The sequence below is a fragment of the Oncorhynchus gorbuscha genome, unplaced genomic scaffold, assembly GCF_021184085.1.
Source record: "Oncorhynchus gorbuscha isolate QuinsamMale2020 ecotype Even-year unplaced genomic scaffold, OgorEven_v1.0 Un_scaffold_1602, whole genome shotgun sequence".
Lineage (NCBI taxonomy): Eukaryota > Metazoa > Chordata > Actinopteri > Salmoniformes > Salmonidae > Oncorhynchus > Oncorhynchus gorbuscha.
The window spans coordinates 31,926-49,783 of NW_025746333.1; the positions used below are offsets into that span (position 1 = coordinate 31,926).

General features: G+C 41.5%; 1 long non-coding RNA gene across 1 annotated transcript; it reads left to right on the forward strand.

Moving 5' to 3' along the window:
- The first annotated feature begins 1,331 nt into the window (after positions 1 to 1,331).
- On the forward strand, positions 1,332 to 15,708 carry LOC124023347. Its single transcript, XR_006836695.1, has 3 exons — positions 1,332 to 1,462; positions 2,569 to 2,641; positions 15,071 to 15,708. It is a non-coding gene; the product is annotated as an uncharacterized LOC124023347 (long non-coding RNA).
- The last annotated feature ends 2,150 nt before the right edge of the window (positions 15,709 to 17,858 follow it).

A 17,858-nucleotide genomic window follows, 5' to 3' on the forward strand; every position in this document is an offset into this window, starting at 1 on the left:
ACAGATCTCTAACAGAATGATATTAATAGACCATGTGACTACAGATCTCTAACAGAATGATATTAATAGACCATGTGACTACAGATCTCTAACACAATGATATTAATAGACCATGTGACTACAGATCTCTAACAGAATGATATTAATAGACCATGTGACTACAGATCTCTAACAGAATGATATTAATAGACCATGTGACTACAGATCTCTAACAGAATGATATTAATAGACCATGTGACTACAGATCTCTAACAGAATGATATTAATAGACCATGTGACTACAGATCTCTAACAGAATGATATTAATAGACCATGTGACTACAGATCTCTAACAGAATGATATTAATAGACCATGTGACTACAGATCTCTAACAGAATGATATTAATAGACCATGTGACTACAGATCTCTAACAGAATGATATTAATAGACCATGTGACTACAGATCTCTAACAGAATGATATTAATAGACCATGTGACTACAGATCTCTAACAGAATGATATTAATAGACCATGTGACTACAGATCTCTAACAGAATGATATTAATAGACCATGTGACTACAGATCTCTAACACAATGATATTAATAGACCATGTGACTACAGATCTCTCAAACAAATACAAGAGGAAATTGTCATGCAGGTGAAAGAGGACCCAAAAGCGACTTAACAGAAACAGAGTTTATTCAAGTCCAAACAGGGAATAACAGAAATCCTCTAGTCTGTAGAGGGGAATAACAGGAGAAGCGGCCACAGACTGCAGGTCGCTTCGGGTAGGCGCAGGCCGTAGTTGACAGAGACACCTGCTCACACGCAGCATCTGATGAAGGCAAAAAACACGACAGGACAGGGCGATACACAATCACAGCACGGTGAATTCTAAACAAGGAACCGACAGGACAGGAACGGAACACAAAGGAATAAATAGGGACTCCAATCAGGGGAAAGGATCGGGAACAGGTGTGGGAAGACTAAATGATGATTAGGGGAATAGGAACAGCTGGGAGCAGGAACGGAACGATAGAGAGAAGAGAGAGCGAGAGAGTGAGAGAGGGAGGGGGAGAGAGAGGGATAGAAAGAGGGAAAGAACCTAATAAGACCAGCAGAGGGAAACGAATAGAATGGGGAGCACAGGGACAAGACATGATAATAAATGACAAACATGACAGAAATAGTGAGTACATGAGAAAAGCAACAAAGTGAATATAACGTTATTTTGCACATCCATTAATTTTAGAACAAAAACTGTGACTGAAGGGGACTTCCTGATTGGTGTCATAGCTGTACTGTTTGTGTTATTATCCTGTGTTAGTAATGGTTTGTATCTGTCACTAAGCAGTAGTGAACTATGAATGGGGGTGGTGCCTCTCATCTTGGTTTCAGGTCAGGGAAAATGAAACTTAAATCCTCAGCATCACAATATCATCAACGGAGGCAGCAGAGACAGACAGGACAAAGTCACAGGTAGGTGTTGAATGGTTTAGTTTTCTGAAAAATCTATTTGAATCGGGGACACCTGAACAATGTGTATGATAGGATACACGTTAACGTCCCAAGTACTGCTACATACTTCCATTCATTTTTTAAAAATGGTACCAGCTACTTCAGATGAGTCCCGTCACATACCATCGTGCTTGTGAGAATCTCCCCTTTCCATAGTGGAGTCATATTAGTTTGTAGTCCAAACCATTCAGACGCTACAGACAGAAGTTGGCACATCGGCGGTACTGACTTCAGACGCGTCTCATAACACTTGTGGGGGTCGTAGAGCAAAACGAAGAACATCTTTTTGTAGGTCAAACCGTTCGGACGCTACAGCCGTTTTAGTGAGAAGACCGGTTTTCGCGATGCCTCGTGGTCTGGCGACTATCGCTGTATCTCGGCCACCTTCCTCCACCGCAGATGCTGAAGTCCGATATCGGCAGATTTGGTAGATTGAGAAGCAGTGGAAAACAGAAAGGGAAACGCGGCACACATTTCCAGGAATTTGGCTACAACTCCAATGCCCGCGGAAAGTGCCTGGATGTGCGTATGTTCTGCAGTGTTGAGATGGAGAAGCAGTCCATGCAAAACAACACATACAGTATCTTTAATTTAAACTGATGGACTTTAATGGGGATTTTTTTATTATGTTACTTAGATTGAAGCAACGGTGAATCAATAGACTCGTTGTTTATTGTGAAACTGTCTGTTCTGTTTAACATGTTATTGTGTTCTATGTTTATTATGTTGCATGTTCTATGTTTATTCTGTTCTATGTTTATTATGTTGCATGTTCTATGTTTATTCTGTTCTATGTTTATTCTGTTCTGTTTATTCTTCTCTGTCCTGTGTTAATTCTGTTCCATGTTAATTATGTTCTGTGTTTATTATGTTCTATGTTTATTCTTCTCTGTGATCTGTTTATTCTGTTCTATTTTCTATGATTATTCTGTTCTATGTTCTATGTTTATTCTTCTCTATGATCTATGTTTATTATGTTCTATTTTCTATGATTATTCTGTTCTATGTTCATTGTTTAACTGGTAAACAACATCACCTCATTGTCTAATTTCTATGCTTTATTGTAGACACCCTCTTCATTGAGTTTAATTGAGTTCAGGATAAACAACAGAGGAAAGTACAACAAAATGATGACTTCAGGTGAGTGCTTTACCGTGATTAAAACCCAGACTTCCCTCTCCTATAGGAGAGGACAGTTCAGTAGTGATGCGTTACCGTGATTAAAACCCAGACTTCCCTCTCCTATAGGAGAGGACAGTTCAGTAGTGATGCTTTACCGTGATTAAAACCCTAACTTCCCTCTCCTATAGGAGAGGACAGTTCAGTAGTGATGCTTTACCGTGATTAAAACCCAGACTTCCCTCTCCTATAGGAGAGGACAGTTCAGTAGTGATGCTTTACCGTGATTAAAACCCAGACTTCCCTCTCCTATAGGAGAGGACAGTTCAGTAGTGATGCTTTACTGTGATTAAAACCCAGACTTCCCTCTCCTATAGGAGAGGACAGTTCAGTAGTGATGCTTTACCGTGATTAAAACCCAGACATCCCTCTCCTATAGGAGAGAACAGTTCAGTAGTGATGCTTTACCGTGATTAAAACCCAGACATCCCTCTCCTATAGGAGAGAACAGTTCAGTAGTGATGCGTTACCGTGATTAAACCCCAGACTTCCCTCTCCTATAGGAGAGAACAGTTCAGTAGTGATGCGTTACCGTGATTAAAACCCAGACTTCCCTCTCCTATAGGAGAGAACAGTTCAGTAGTGATGCTTAACCGTGATTAAAACCCAGACATCCCTCTCCTATAGGAGAGAACAGTTCAGTAGTGATGCGTTACCGTGATTAAAACCCAGACTTCCCTCTCCTATAGGAGAGGACAGTTCAGTAGTGATGCTTTACCGTGATTAAAACCCAGACATCCCTCTCCTATAGGAGAGGACAGTTCAGTAGTGATGCTTTACCGTGATTAAAACCCAGACTTCCCTCTCCTATAGGAGAGGACAGTTCAGTAGTGATGCGTTACCGTGATTAAAACCCAGACGTCCCTCTCCTATAGGAGAGGACAGTTCAGTAGTGATGCTTTACCGTGATTAAAACCCAGACTTCCCTCTCCTATAGGAGAGGACAGTTCAGTAGTGATGCGTTACCGTGATTAAAACCCAGACGTCCCTCTCCTATAGGAGAGGACAGTTCAGTAGTGATGCTTTACCGTGATTAAAACTATAGGAGAGGACCAGACTTCCCTCTCCTATAGGAGAGGACAGTTCAGTAGTGATGCGTTACCGTGATTAAAACCCAGACTTCCCTCTCCTATAGGAGAGGACAGTTCAGTAGTGATGCTTTACTGTGATTAAAACCCAGACATCCCTCTCCTATAGGAGAGGACAGTTCAGTAGTGATGCTTTACCGTGATTAAAACCCAGACTTCCCTCTCCTATAGGAGAGGACAGTTCAGTAGTGATGCTTTACCGTGATTAAAACCCAGACTTCCCTCTCCTATAGGAGAGGACAGTTCAGTAGTGATGCTTTACCGTGATTAAAACCCAGACTTCCCTCTCCTATAGGAGAGGACAGTTCAGTAGTGATGCGTTACCGTGATTAAAACCCAGACTTCCCTCTCCTATAGGAGAGGACAGTTCAGTAGTGATGCTTTACCGTGATTAAAACCCTAACTTCCCTCTCCTATAGGAGAGGACAGTTCAGTAGTGATGCTTTACCGTGATTAAAACCCAGACTTCCCTCTCCTATAGGAGAGGACAGTTCAGTAGTGATGCTTTACCGTGATTAAAACCCAGACTTCCCTCTCCTATAGGAGAGGACAGTTCAGTAGTGATGCGTTACCGTGATTAAAACCCAGACTTCCCTCTCCTATAGGAGAGGACAGTTCAGTAGTGATGCTTTACTGTGATTAAAACCCAGACATCCCTCTCCTATAGGAGAGGACAGTTCAGTAGTGATGCTTTACCGTGATTAAAACCCAGACTTCCCTCTCCTATAGGAGAGGACAGTTCAGTAGTGATGCTCTACTATTGTAGTCTAACAGCTTCCCTATCATAGAGGATAGTTCAGTAGTGATACTCTACTATTGTAGTGTAACAGCTACCCTATCATAGAGAAGAGGACAGTTCAGTAGTGATACTCTACTATTGTAGTGTAACAGCTTCCCTATCATAGAGGACAGTTCAGTAGTGATACTCTACCATTGTAGTGTAACAGCTTCCCTATCATAGAGAAGAGGACAGTTCAGTAGTGATACTCTACTATTGTAGTGTAACAGCTTCCCTATCATAGAGAACAGTTCAGTAGTGATGCTCTACTATTGTAGTGTAACAGCTTCCCTATCATAGAGGACATTTCAGTAGTGATACTCTACTATTGTAGTGTAACAGCTTCCCTATCATAGAGAAGAGGACAGTTCAGTAGTGATACTCTACTATTGTAGTGTAACAGCTTCCCTATCATAGAGAACAGTTCAGTAGTGATGCTCTACTATTGTAGTGTAACAGCTTCCCTATCATAGAGGACAGTTCAGTAGTGATACTCTACTATTGTAGTGTAACAGCTTCCCTATCATAGAGGACAGTTCAGTAGTGATACTCTACTATTGTAGTGTAACAGCTTCCCTATCATAGAGAATAGGACAGTTCAGTAGTGATACTCTACTATTGTAGTGTAACAGCCTCCCTATCATAGAGAACAGTTCAGTAGTGATGCTCTACTATTGTAGTGTAACAGCTTCCCTATCATAGAGAAGAGGACAGTTCAGTAGTGATACTCTACTATTGTAGTGTAACAGCTTCCCTATCATAGAGAACAGTTCAGTAGTGATGCTCTACTATTGTAGTGTAACAGCTTCCCTATCATAGAGAACAGTTCAGTAGTGATGCTCTACTATTGTAGTGTAACAGCTTCCCTATCATAGAGAACAGTTCAGTAGTGATGCTCTACTATTGTAGTGTAACAGCTTCCCTATCATAGAGGACAGTTCAGTAGTGATACTCTACTATTGTAGTGTAACAGCTTCCCTATCATAGAGAACAGTTCAGTAGTGATGCTCTACTATTGTAGTGTAACAGCTTCCCTATCATAGAGAACAGTTCAGTAGTGATGCTCTACTATTGTAGTGTAACAGCTTCCCTATCATAGAGGACAGTTCAGTAGTGATGCTCTACTATTGTAGTGTAACAGCTTCCCTATCATAGAGGACAGTTCATTTACATTTACATTTACATTTACATTTAAGTCATTTAGCAGACGCTCTTATCCAGAGCGACTTACAAATTGGTGCATTCACCTTATGACATCCAGTGGGACAGTCACTTAACAATAGTGCATCTAAAACTTAGGGGGGTGGGGTGAGAGGGATTACTTAACCTATCCTAGGTATTCCTTAAAGAGGTGGGGTTTCAGGTGTCTCCGGAAGGTGGTGATTGACTCCGCTGTCCTGGCGTCGTGAGGGAGTTTGTTCCACCATTGGGGGCCAGGGCAGCGAACAGTTTTGACTGGGCTGAGCGGGAGCTGTACTTCCTCAGTGGTAGGGAGGCGAGCAGGCCAGAGGTGGATGAACGCAGTGCCCTTGTTTGGGTGTAGGGCCTGATCAGAGCCTGGAGGTACTGAGGTGCCGTTCCCCTCACAGCTCCGTAGGCAAGCACCATGGTCTTGTAGCGGATGCGAGCTTCAACTGGAAGCCAGTGGAGAGAACGGAGGAGCGGGGTGACGTGAGAGAACTTGGGAAGGTTGAACACCAGACGGGTGTTCAACCTTCCTGCGGCGTTCAGTAGTGATACTCTACTATTGTAGTGTAACAGCTTCCCTATCATACAGAACAGTTCAGTAGTGATACTCTACTATTGTAGTGTAACAGCTTCCCTATCATAGAGGACAGTTCAGTAGTGATACTCTACTATTGTAGTGTAACAGCTTCCCTATCATAGAGGACAGTTCAGTAGTGATACTCTACTATTGTAGTGTAACAGCTTCCCTATCATAGAGGACAGTTCAGCAGTGATACTCTACTATTGTAGTGTAACAGCTTCCCTATCATAGAGGACAGTTCAGTAGTGATACTCTACTATTGTAGTGTAACAGCTTCCCTATCATAGAGGACAGTTCAGCAGTGATACTCTACTATTGTAGTGTAACAGCTTCCCTATCATAGAGGACAGTTCAGTAGTGATACTCTACTATTGTAGTGTAACAGCTTCCCTATCATAGAGGACAGTTCAGCAGTGATACTCTACTATTGTAGTGTAACAGCTTCCCTATCATAGAGAACAGTTCAGTAGTGATACTCTGCTATTGTAGTGTAAGAGCTTCCCTATAATAGAGGACAGTAAGTGATACTCTACTATTGTAGTGTAACAGCTTCCCTATCATAGAGGACAGTTCAGCAGTGATACTCTACTATTGTAGTGTAACAGCTTCCCTATCATAGAGGACAGTTCAGTAGTGATACTCTACTATTGTAGTGTAACAGCTTCCCTATCGTAGAGGACAGTTCAGTAGTGATACTCTACTATTGTAGTGTAACAGCTTCCCTATCATAGAGGACAGTTCAGTAGTGATACTCTACTATTGTAGTGTAACAGTTTCCCTATCATAGAGGACAGTTCAGTAGTGATACTCTACTATTGTAGTGTAACAGCTTCCCTATCATAGAGGACAGTTCAGTAGTGATACTCTACTATTGTAGTGTAACAGCTTCCCTATCATAGAGGACAGTTCAGTGGTGATACTCTACTATTGTAGTGTAACAGCTTCCCTATCATAGAGGACAGTTCAGTAGTGATACTCTACTATTGTAGTGTAACAGCTTCCCTATCGTAGAGGACAGTTCAGCAGTGATACTCTACTATTGTAGTGTAACAGCTTCCCTATCATAGAGGACAGTTCAGTAGTGATACTCTACTATTGTAGTGTAACAGCTTCCCTATCATAGAGGACAGTTCAGTAGTGATGCTTTACCGTGATTAAAACCCAGACATCCCTCTCCTATAGGAGAGAACAGTTCAGTAGTGATGCGTTACCGTGATTAAAACCCAGACTTCCCTCTCCTATAGGAGAGAACAGTTCAGTAGTGATGCGTTACCGTGATTAAAACCCAGACTTCCCTCTCCTATAGGAGAGAACAGTTCAGTAGTGATGCTTTACCGTGATTAAAACCCAGACATCCCTCTCCTATAGGAGAGAACAGTTCAGTAGTGAGTTACCGTGACAGACTTCCCTCTCCTATAGGAGAGGACAGTTCAGTAGTGATGCTTTACCGTGATTAAAACCCAGACATCCCTCTCCTATAGGAGAGGACAGTTCAGTAGTGATGCTTTACCGTGATTAAAACCCAGACTTCCCTCTCCTATAGGAGAGGACAGTTCAGTAGTGATGCGTTACCGTGATTAAAACCCAGACGTCCCTCTCCTATAGGAGAGGACAGTTCAGTAGTGATGCTTTACCGTGATTAAAACCCAGACTTCCCTCTCCTATAGGAGAGGACAGTTCAGTAGTGATGCGTTACCGTGATTAAAACCCAGACTTCCCTCTCCTATAGGAGAGGACAGTTCAGTAGTGATGCTTTACTGTGATTAAAACCCAGACATCCCTCTCCTATAGGAGAGGACAGTTCAGTAGTGATGCTTTACCGTGATTAAAACCCAGACTTCCCTCTCCTATAGGAGAGGACAGTTCAGTAGTGATGCTCTACTATTGTAGTCTAACAGCTTCCCTATCATAGAGGATAGTTCAGTAGTGATACTCTACTATTGTAGTGTAACAGCTACCCTATCATAGAGAAGAGGACAGTTCAGTAGTGATACTCTACTATTGTAGTGTAACAGCTTCCCTATCATAGAGGACAGTTCAGTAGTGATACTCTACCATTGTAGTGTAACAGCTTCCCTATCATAGAGAAGAGGACAGTTCAGTAGTGATACTCTACTATTGTAGTGTAACAGCTTCCCTATCATAGAGAACAGTTCAGTAGTGATGCTCTACTATTGTAGTGTAACAGCTTCCCTATCATAGAGGACATTTCAGTAGTGATACTCTACTATTGTAGTGTAACAGCTTCCCTATCATAGAGAAGAGGACAGTTCAGTAGTGATACTCTACTATTGTAGTGTAACAGCTTCCCTATCATAGAGAACAGTTCAGTAGTGATGCTCTACTATTGTAGTGTAACAGCTTCCCTATCATAGAGGACAGTTCAGTAGTGATACTCTACTATTGTAGTGTAACAGCTTCCCTATCATAGAGGACAGTTCAGTAGTGATACTCTACTATTGTAGTGTAACAGCTTCCCTATCATAGAGAATAGGACAGTTCAGTAGTGATACTCTACTATTGTAGTGTAACAGCCTCCCTATCATAGAGAACAGTTCAGTAGTGATGCTCTACTATTGTAGTGTAACAGCTTCCCTATCATAGAGAAGAGGACAGTTCAGTAGTGATACTCTACTATTGTAGTGTAACAGCTTCCCTATCATAGAGAACAGTTCAGTAGTGATGCTCTACTATTGTAGTGTAACAGCTTCCCTATCATAGAGGACAGTTCAGTAGTGATGCTCTACTATTGTAGTGTAACAGCTTCCCTATCATAGAGGACAGTTCATTTACATTTACATTTACATTTACATTTAAGTCATTTAGCAGACGCTCTTATCCAGAGCGACTTACAAATTGGTGCATTCACCTTATGACATCCAGTGGGACAGTCACTTAACAATAGTGCATCTAAAACTTAGGGGGGTGGGGTGAGAGGGATTACTTAACCTATCCTAGGTATTCCTTAAAGAGGTGGGGTTTCAGGTGTCTCCGGAAGGTGGTGATTGACTCCGCTGTCCTGGCGTCGTGAGGGAGTTTGTTCCACCATTGGGGGCCAGGGCAGCGAACAGTTTTGACTGGGCTGAGCGGGAGCTGTACTTCCTCAGTGGTAGGGAGGCGAGCAGGCCAGAGGTGGATGAACGCAGTGCCCTTGTTTGGGTGTAGGGCCTGATCAGAGCCTGGAGGTACTGAGGTGCCGTTCCCCTCACAGCTCCGTAGGCAAGCACCATGGTCTTGTAGCGGATGCGAGCTTCAACTGGAAGCCAGTGGAGAGAACGGAGGAGCGGGGTGACGTGAGAGAACTTGGGAAGGTTGAACACCAGACGGGTGTTCAACCTTCCTGCGGCGTTCAGTAGTGATACTCTACTATTGTAGTGTAACAGCTTCCCTATCATACAGAACAGTTCAGTAGTGATACTCTACTATTGTAGTGTAACAGCTTCCCTATCATAGAGGACAGTTCAGTAGTGATACTCTACTATTGTAGTGTAACAGCTTCCCTATCATAGAGGACAGTTCAGTAGTGATACTCTACTATTGTAGTGTAACAGCTTCCCTATCATAGAGGACAGTTCAGCAGTGATACTCTACTATTGTAGTGTAACAGCTTCCCTATCATAGAGGACAGTTCAGTAGTGATACTCTACTATTGTAGTGTAACAGCTTCCCTATCATAGAGGACAGTTCAGCAGTGATACTCTACTATTGTAGTGTAACAGCTTCCCTATCATAGAGGACAGTTCAGTAGTGATACTCTACTATTGTAGTGTAACAGCTTCCCTATCATAGAGGACAGTTCAGCAGTGATACTCTACTATTGTAGTGTAACAGCTTCCCTATCATAGAGAACAGTTCAGTAGTGATACTCTGCTATTGTAGTGTAAGAGCTTCCCTATAATAGAGGACAGTAAGTGATACTCTACTATTGTAGTGTAACAGCTTCCATATCATAGAGGACAGTTCAGCAGTGATACTCTACTATTGTAGTGTAACAGCTTCCCTATCATAGAGGACAGTTCAGTAGTGATATCTACTATTGTAGTGTAACAGCTTCCCTATCATAGAGGACAGTTCAGTAGTGATACTCTACTATTGTAGTGTAACAGCTTCCCTATCATAGAGGACAGTTCAGTAGTGATACTCTACTATTGTAGTGTAACAGTTTCCCTATCATAGAGGACAGTTCAGTAGTGATACTCTACTATTGTAGTGTAACAGCTTCCCTATCATAGAGGACAGTTCAGTAGTGATACTCTACTATTGTAGTGTAACAGCTTCCCTATCATAGAGGACAGTTCAGTGGTGATACTCTACTATTGTAGTGTAACAGCTTCCCTATCATAGAGGACAGTTCAGTAGTGATACTCTACTATTGTAGTGTAACAGCTTCCCTATCGTAGAGGACAGTTCAGCAGTGATACTCTACTATTGTAGTGTAACAGCTTCCCTATCATAGAGGACAGTTCAGTAGTGATACTCTACTATTGTAGTGTAACAGCTTCCCTATCATAGAGGACAGTTCAGTAGTGATACTCTACTATTGTAGTGTAACAGCTTCCCTGTCATAGAGGACAGTTCAGTAGTGATACTCTACTATTGTAGTGTAACAGCTTCCCTATCATAGAGGACAGTTCAGTAGTGATGCTCTACTATTGTAGTGTAACAGCTTCCCTATCATAGAGGACAGTTCAGTAGTGATGCTCTACTATTGTAGTGTAACAGCTTCCCTATCATAGAGGACAGTTCAGTAGTGATACTCTACTATTGTAGTGTAACAGCTTCCCTATCATAGAGAAGAGGACAGTTCAGTAGTGATACTCTACTATTGTAGTGTAACAGCTTCCCTATCATAGAGAAGAGGACAGTTCAGTAGTGATACTCTACTATTGTAGTGTAACAGCTTCCCTATCATAGAGGACAGTTCAGTAGTGATACTCTACTATTGTAGTGTAACAGCTTCCCTATCATAGAGAACAGTTCAGTAGTGATGCTCTACTATTGTAGTGTAACAGCTTCCCTATCATAGAGGACAGTTCAGTAGTGATACTCTACTATTGTAGTGTAACAGCTTCCCTATCATAGAGGACAGTTCAGCAGTGATACTCTACTATTGTAGTGTAACAGCTTCCCTATCATAGAGGACAGTTCAGTAGTGATACTCTACTATTGTAGTGTAACAGCTTCCATATCATAGAGAACAGTTCAGTAGTGATGCTCTACTATTGTAGTGTAACAGCTTCCCTATCATAGAGGACAGTTCAGTAGTGATACTCTACTATTGTAGTGTAACAGCTTCCCTATCATAGAGGACAGTTCAGCAGTGATACTCTACTATTGTAGTGTAACAGCTTCCCTATCATAGAGGACAGTTCAGTAGTGATACTCTACTATTGTAGTGTAACAGCTTCCCTATCATAGAGGACAGTTCAGCAGTGATACTCTACTATTGTAGTGTAACAGATTCCCTATCATAGAGGACAGTAGTGATACTCTACTATTGTAGTGTAACAGCTTCCCTATCATAGAGAACAGTTCAGTAGTGATACTCTACTATTGTAGTGTAACAGATTCCCTATCATAGAGGACAGTTCAGTAGTGATGCTCTACTATTGTAGTGTAACAGCTTCCCTATCATAGAGGACAGTAGTGATACTCTACTATTGTAGTGTAACAGCTTCCCTATCATAGAGAACAGTTCAGTAATGATGCTCTACTATTGTAGTGTAACAGCTTCCCTATCATAGAGGACAGTTCAGTAGTGATACTCTACTATTGTAGTGTAACAGCTTCCCTATCATAGAGGACAGTTCAGTAGTGATACTCTACTATTGTAGTGTAACAGCTTCCCTATCATAGAGGACAGTTCAGCAGTGATACTCTACTATTGTAGTGTAACAGCTTCCCTATCATAGAGAACAGTTCAGTAGTGATACTCTACTATTGTAGTGTAAGAGCTTCCCTATAATAGAGGACAGTAGTGATACTCTACTATTGTAGTGTAACAGCTTCCCTATCATAGAGGACAGTTCAGCAGTGATACTCTACTATTGTAGTGTAACAGCTTCCCTATCATAGAGAACAGTTCAGTAGTGATACTCTACTATTGTAGTGTAAGAGCTTCCCTATAATAGAGGACAGTAGTGATACTCTACTATTGTAGTGTAACAGCTTCCCTATCATAGAGGACAGTTCAGCAGTGATACTCTACTATTGTAGTGTAACAGCTTCCCTATCATAGAGGACAGTTCAGTAGTGATACTCTACTATTGTAGTGTAACAGCTTCCCTATCATAGAGGACAGTTCAGCAGTGATACTCTACTATTGTAGTGTAACAGCTTCCCTATCATAGAGGACAGTTCAGTAGTGATACTCTACTATTGTAGTGTAACAGCTTCCCTATCATAGAGGACAGTTCAGTAGTGATGCTCTACTATTGTAGTGTAACAGCTTCCCTATCATAGAGGACAGTTCAGTAGTGATATTCTACTATTGTAGTGTAACAGCTTCCCTATCATAGAGGACAGTTCAGTAGTGATGCTCTACTATTGTAGTGTAACAGCTTCCCTATCATAGAGGACAGTTCAGTAGTGATGCTCTACTATTGTAGTGTAACAGCTTCCCTATCATAGAGGACAGTTCAGTAGTGATACTCTACTATTGTAGTGTAACAGCTTCCCTATCATAGAGAACAGTTCAGTAGTGATGCTCTACTATTGTAGTGTAACAGCTTCCCTATCATAGAGGACAGTTCAGTAGTGATACTCTACTATTGTAGTGTAACAGCTTCCCTATCATAGAGGACAGTTCAGTAGTGATACTCTACTATTGTAGTGTAACAGCTTCCCTATCATAGAGGACAGTTCAGCAGTGATACTCTACTATTGTAGTGTAACAGATTCCCTATCATAGAGGACAGTAGTGATACTCTACTATTGTAGTGTAACAGCTTCCCTATCATAGAGAACAGTTCAGTAGTGATACTCTACTATTGTAGTGTAACAGATTCCCTATCATAGAGGACAGTTCAGTAGTGATGCTCTACTATTGTAGTGTAACAGCTTCCCTATCATAGAGGACAGTAGTGATACTCTGCTATTGTAGTGTAACAGATTACCTATCATAGAGGACAGTAGTGATACTCTACTATTGTAGTGTAACAGCTTCCCTATCATAGAGAACAGTTCAGTAGTGATGCTCTACTATTGTAGTGTAACAGCTTCCCTATCATAGAGGACAGTTCAGTAGTGATACTCTACTATTGTAGTGTAACAGCTTCCCTATCATAGAGGACAGTTCAGTAGTGATACTCTACTATTGTAGTGTAACAGCTTCCCTATCATAGAGGACAGTTCAGCAGTGATACTCTACTATTGTAGTGTAACAGCTTCCCTATCATAGAGGACAGTTCAGCAGTGATACTCTACTATTGTAGTGTAACAGCTTCCCTGTCATAGAGAACAGTTCAGTAGTGATACTCTACTATTGTAGTGTAAGAGCTTCCCTATAATAGAGGACAGTAGTGATACTCTACTATTGTAGTGTAACAGCTTCCCTATCATAGAGGACAGTTCAGCAGTGATACTCTACTATTGTAGTGTAACAGCTTCCCTATCATAGAGGACAGTTCAGTAGTGATACTCTACTATTGTAGTGTAACAGCTTCCCTATCATAGAGGACAGTTCAGCAGTGATACTCTACTATTGTAGTGTAACAGCTTCCCTATCATAGAGGACAGTTCAGTAGTGATGCTCTACTATTGTAGTGTAACAGCTTCCCTATCATAGAGGACAGTTCAGTAGTGATACTCTACTATTGTAGTGTAACAGCTTCCCTATCATAGAGGACAGTTCAGTAGTGATACTCTACTATTGTAGTGTAACAGCTTCCCTATCATAGAGGACAGTTCAGCAGTGATACTCTACTATTGTAGTGTAACAGCTTCCCTATCATAGAGGACAGTTCAGCAGTGATACTCTACTATTGTAGTGTAACAGCTTCCCTGTCATAGAGAACAGTTCAGTAGTGATACTCTACTATTGTAGTGTAAGAGCTTCCCTATAATAGAGGACAGTAGTGATACTCTACTATTGTAGTGTAACAGCTTCCCTATCATAGAGGACAGTTCAGCAGTGATACTCTACTATTGTAGTGTAACAGATTCCCTATCATAGAGGACAGTAGTGATACTCTACTATTGTAGTGTAACAGATTCCCTATCATAGACAGAGTGGACAGTAGTGATACTCTACTATTGTAGTGTAACAGCTTCCCTATCATAGAGGACAGTTCAGCAGTGATACTCTACTATTGTAGTGTAACAGCTTCCCTATCATAGAGGACAGTTCAGCAGTGATACTCTACTATTGTAGTGTAACAGCTTCCCTGTCATAGAGAACAGTTCAGTAGTGATACTCTACTATTGTAGTGTAAGAGCTTCCCTATAATAGAGGACAGTAGTGATACTCTACTATTGTAGTGTAACAGCTTCCCTATCATAGAGGACAGTTCAGCAGTGATACTCTACTATTGTAGTGTAACAGATTCCCTATCATAGAGGACAGTAGTGATACTCTACTATTGTAGTGTAACAGAATGGGGAACATAAAGCTGACAGAGATGCCTGAAGCCAAAGTAAAATATAACCACTTGTTTTGTTTTTATTCTTTCAAGTATCATTAAATGACAGATGTGCTGAATACTGTAAAATGCAGCAGATTGTTAATGATTAATACTCGGTGTGTATGTGTGTCACAGCTCCTGATAAGCCAGATTGTGGGCCGATGGTGGTTACTGTTGGATTCTTGACGTTGGTCATTGGAATCGCTGTTGGAGTGAAACTGAAGGTGGCCACAGACCAGTTCATTCAACAACATCAATGGAAGATCATTGCCTTTGTAACTGTTTTTATTGTTGTTTGTATCATGGTGCTTCTGATCTTGAAGAAACAGGAAGTATAGAGGGATATTTAAGGAATGACCCATACAATTAGCAAACACTTCTCAGTCAGTCAAACACAACTCCCTCTGGATAAGAACATCTGCTAAATGACTGAACTGTAAACAACATTTGGATAAAAGTGATTCATAGTAGGTTAGATGTATTTGTCTAAGATTGTATTTGTCATCCTATTTTAATGTGACCAAGATCCCTTTCCATCTCTGACCATCTGTGTGTGTGCAAAAGGATCTGGTCAGAGCTGCACAGAGTACTCCTGTGTTTCAGAGACCTACAGTGGGTGACTCATCATAAAGCCACATACTACATTCCATATTGGCCCCTATATATCTGATATGATTTAGCTCTTTAACTGGTTTAATTAAAAACCACTATCTCAATTAGAACATGTACATTCTTTTGGGAAATCAGAGATCAGTAAATCATAGGAGGAACTATAGAGGTGTGGTTTGCATGTTTCTGGACAAACTGCTTTTATGGTGACGACAAAGCAGAGGTGGCCAACAACTCTCACATTATTGAGCTGCCGGCTTGACACACATACACACGCACACACATGCATTCACGCACGCACACACACACACACACACACACACACACACACACACACACACACACACACACACACACACACACACACACACACACACACACACACACACACACACACACACACACACACACACACACACACACACACACACACACACACACACACACACACACACACACACACACAATGATTCATACACCCACCCACACACACATACATGTACATGCACCCACCCATACATACATACACACACACAAAAACCCACACTTGCATACAAACAAACTGACACACACACACACACACACACACAATCAATCAATGAAAGGCAGCTATCAATACAAGTGACACATTCATTTCTTCGACCCATGATGACGTTGGAACAGTAGTGTATGATGGAGATAGTAGGAAACAGGGAAAGTTGTATCATTAAAACGTTTTGTGACTCTACTCAAAGGTTACAGTTTTTAACTGTCACTTTGGCACTAATTTCAAAACCTTGGAATCATGTTTCAAAACTCTAGACACAAAACTCAAAACGGTCATTACTTCTAACACAGGCTGTCCAATGTTCAAAACATTGCATTGTTCATTCATATCTTTAAAGAAACCTTGACATGCAGAATCATTGGTTCAAATAACTAATGTATCATGAAATACCACAGGAACATTCATTTAGATCAGCCACACACAAGACAAAACCAACAGATACACGAAAAGGGATCGGTAGTGGCTAGTAGGACGGTGACGAAGACCGCCGAGCACCGCCCGAACGGGCAGGAGAGCCAACCTGGGCGGAAGTCGTGACAACTACATGTAAATACATCACTGTAAAAGGACTAGTAGAGAGAATACTACAGACACAGTGGAATCATTGATCAAAATATGACATTTATTGATGAAATACAATAAAATCACAACAGGTTTCTTTGAATCAAAGCAAAAATAATTAGCTACAAAAAAAGAAAAAACAGTTAAAGGTCAACTGCAGTGTTCCTCACCTGGCTTACTGTAAAACATCACTGCAGTGTTCCTCACCTGTCTTACTGTAAAACATCACTGCAGTGTTCCTCACCTGTCTTACTGTAAAACATCACTGCAGTGTTCCTCACCTGGCTTACTGTAAAACATCACTGCAGTGTTCCTCACCTGGCTTACTGTAAAACATCACTGCAGTGTTCCTCACCTGGCTTACTGTAAAACATCACTGCAGTGTTCAGTGTTCCTCACCTGGCTTACTGTAAAACATCACTGCAGTGTTCCTCACCTGGCTTACTGTAAAACATCACTGCAGTGTTCCTCACTTGGCTTACTGTAAAACATCACTGCAGGTTCCTCACCTGGCTTACTGTAAAACATAACTGCAGTGTTCCTCACTTGGCTTACTGTAAAACATCACTGCAGGTTCCTCACCTGGCTTACTGTAAAACATCACTGCAGTGTTCCTCACCTGGCTTACTGTAAAACATCACTGCAGTGTTCCTCACCTGGCTTACTGTAAAACATCACTGCAGTGTTCCTCACCTGGCTTACTGTAAAACATCATTGCAGTGTTCCTCACCTTGCTTACTGTAAAACATCACTGCAGTGTTCCTCACCTGTCTTACTGTAAAAACCAGAACAAAGGATTGATTACTGTACTTCTATATTTCCATCAACTCTGTCTTATGGATTTGGCCACAGGTTCTCATCCACAGGTTCTCAGCCACATCACAATGGATGTTTTCATTCGCCTAACATCTTGGGAAGAATCTTCAGGCGAATCCAGGCCTGACACTGGTCTGCTGTGATGTCATTGCATGCGTCATCCATGGCCTGGAGAAGGGTGGCGCCTATCATATACCTTCCACCTCCATGTGGAGAAATATTCCTCAATTGGGTTTTAAGAAAGGAGAGTATGTGGGTAAGTACAGGGTGGTGAATTGTGGTTGGGCCTGAAACCATGCTTGCTCCATTTGAGCATGGTGGAACCTGACATTATCCCACACAATGACATAGGTCAACGCCATCAGCTCTAAAGACCTGATTTAGCTCATC